Source organism: Schistocerca piceifrons, unplaced genomic scaffold, assembly GCF_021461385.2.
Source record: "Schistocerca piceifrons isolate TAMUIC-IGC-003096 unplaced genomic scaffold, iqSchPice1.1 HiC_scaffold_401, whole genome shotgun sequence".
In the NCBI taxonomy this organism is placed as follows: Eukaryota; Metazoa; Arthropoda; class Insecta; order Orthoptera; family Acrididae; genus Schistocerca; species Schistocerca piceifrons.
In genome coordinates, this window is record NW_025728627.1 from 60001 (window position 1) to 62500 (window position 2500).

Below are 2500 nucleotides of genomic sequence, written 5' to 3' on the forward strand. Positions count from 1 at the left end.
CCATGTTGTGCCTTAACCTAACCCATGTTGTGCCTTAACCTAACCCATGTTGTGCCTTAACCTAACCCATGTTGTCGCCTTAACGTAACCCACGTTGTCGCCTAAACCTGCTCTGTAATTGTTATACGACTCGTTCAATTACTGTAGTGTTGCCCACCCGCAACCCTCGCAATATAGTTCGCTACTCGCACTGCCCGCACCCCTGTGTATCGCTTCATGTTAAACACCTTGCAAGTCTTGCTCACTTTCCACATGCTCCTGCTGTACACTGTAATGTGGATGGCAGCAGGACGTACATGCCGCCCCTCCCCACGTCCCCACCTTGCCCCCTGCCTTCGCAAGCTGGTTGGTGAGAAGTTTGCATGTTCAATGCCCTTCGCATGCGACGTACTCAGGCTACGTTGTGGTGCGGCCTGTGTCAACTGTCCGCTGATGTCGTACGCGTGAACCACAATCTGTACTGCACATTCGTCCTTATGTACTGAATGATACATCGTGGCACATGTGTGACCGCACAACGACTGCGCCCAAAAACGGCGGACCATACAGTGCAAATATTGTGCACGCAGCTACGTGTCGTCTCCCTATGAGAGCTGGATTGCAGTGTGGTACGCCATAGAGACGTGTGGGAGGAACGGACGCCGTGGATGGCGATCAGCATGAGCTGTCTGTTGATGTATTCGGACCTAGTCGTCTCTCCTCACACACCGTGATGGCATGGTGCACCGCGTTCCATATCTGCGACATGCTACAGAGGCCGGTTGACAGTCGTTCGAGCAATGGACATCGCATACGTACGGGGGCCACCTTCCACGTATTGTCTAGGCGTGCACATTTTGTTGCGTGTATGTGGGCAGACGTAGTTTGGCGTGACACCTGACACAGGCATGCAATAATCGTTGAAGTTGCAAATGGCGATGGACGCCTGCGTTTTCTGGTGAAGTTACGCAAATGAACAAATGGTAACCTGTTGTGGTGCGGTTGTTCTCGCTAGGGGTGAATCGGTGATGGCGACGATAGGTTGAGGTACTAACCGGTTGTTCCAGCGATACCCACCATGCCGACGAAACTGAACGGCATCTGGGTGTGAAGCGATACGCGGCGGTGGCTGGGTGGGACCGTCCCCGGCCGGTGAGGGGGCGCCTCCCGGCGTGCTGGCCGCGCGGTGCGTGGGCGCACGCGCTACAGCCGGCTGGTGGGGGCGGCCAGTGGCAGGCGCGCCGGCCGACGGACGCGGCAGGCGTCGCAGCTGCGCGCCGGCGCACCCTGCGCGCGGCGCCGTGCGGCCAAAGTAGGTCCTCGCGGGCCCGGTGCGAAGCGCGGTGGACATCTTCAGTGTGCTGGTCCGATTGAGGACTGTGTGCGTTGAGGATGCGCCGCCGCCCGGCGCTCGGCGCCGCGACGCCGTCTGCTGCTCGGTCGCCCCAGCGGTTCTCGCTGGTGGTTTGTATCGCAGCTGTGCGGATGTGTTGGCGCGTGCGCTGTGCTGGGAGAGTTCGCTTCGGCACCCAAGTGGGGCTTTTGTCCTTCTGTGGCGCTGGCGTTGGAGCTGCCGGTCACCGTAGGTGGCGCGTGTTGTCTCCCGCCGGCAATGCCACGACAGCACGCTCCCGGGCCTCTGTCGGCAGCGGCAAGCTCAGTTGGGAGCACGGGTGGTCGCACCGAAAGCGTCTACTCGCCTAACTCCGGGCGATTGCGCCTCTCTCGAACCCGACCAAGTACTTGGGACGGCGCTGCGCGCCGCCGGGACCTGAGAGGGTTTCGAGGTGTATTGTGCAGGGGAGCTCAGCCTCCTCCTGTTTGCAGAATGATTGAGCGGACGCTTGCGTGTTCGCGCGGGCCCCCGGGACACACTCCCGGGCGGCCGGCTGCTCAGCTCTAGTTGACGCAGCTCCCTGGTTGATCCTGCCAGTAGTCATATGCTTGTCTCAAAGATTAAGCCATGCATGTCTCAGTACAAGCCGCATTAAGGTGAAACCGCGAATGGCTCATTAAATCAGTTATGGTTCCTTAGATCGTACCCACGTTACTTGGATAACTGTGGTAATTCTAGAGCTAATACATGCAAACAGAGTCCCGACCAGAGATGGAAGGGACGCTTTTATTAGATCAAAACCAATCGGTCGGCTCGTCCGGTCCGTTTGCCTTGGTGACTCTGAATAACTTTGGGCTGATCGCACGGTCCTCGTACCGGCGACGCATCTTTCAAATGTCTGCCTTATCAACTGTCGATGGTAGGTTCTGCGCCTACCATGGTTGTAACGGGTAACGGGGAATCAGGGTTCGATTCCGGAGAGGGAGCCTGAGAAACGGCTACCACATCCAAGGAAGGCAGCAGGCGCGCAAATTACCCACTCCCGGCACGGGGAGGTAGTGACGAAAAATAACGATACGGGACTCATCCGAGGCCCCGTAATCGGAATGAGTACACTTTAAATCCTTTAACGAGTATCTATTGGAGGGCAAGTCTGGTGCCAGCAGCCGCGGTAATTCCAGCTCC

General features: G+C 57.9%; 1 non-coding gene across 1 annotated transcript in view; it reads left to right on the top strand.

The window, feature by feature from the left end:
• Positions 1–1892: 1892 nt before the first annotated feature.
• The window catches only part of LOC124748050, a 1909-nt gene continuing 1301 nt past the window's right edge, over positions 1893–2500 (top strand). The window contains exon 1 of the ribosomal RNA XR_007011617.1: positions 1893–2500. This exon is cut by the window's right edge and continues 1301 nt beyond it. This is a non-coding gene — a ribosomal RNA (small subunit ribosomal RNA).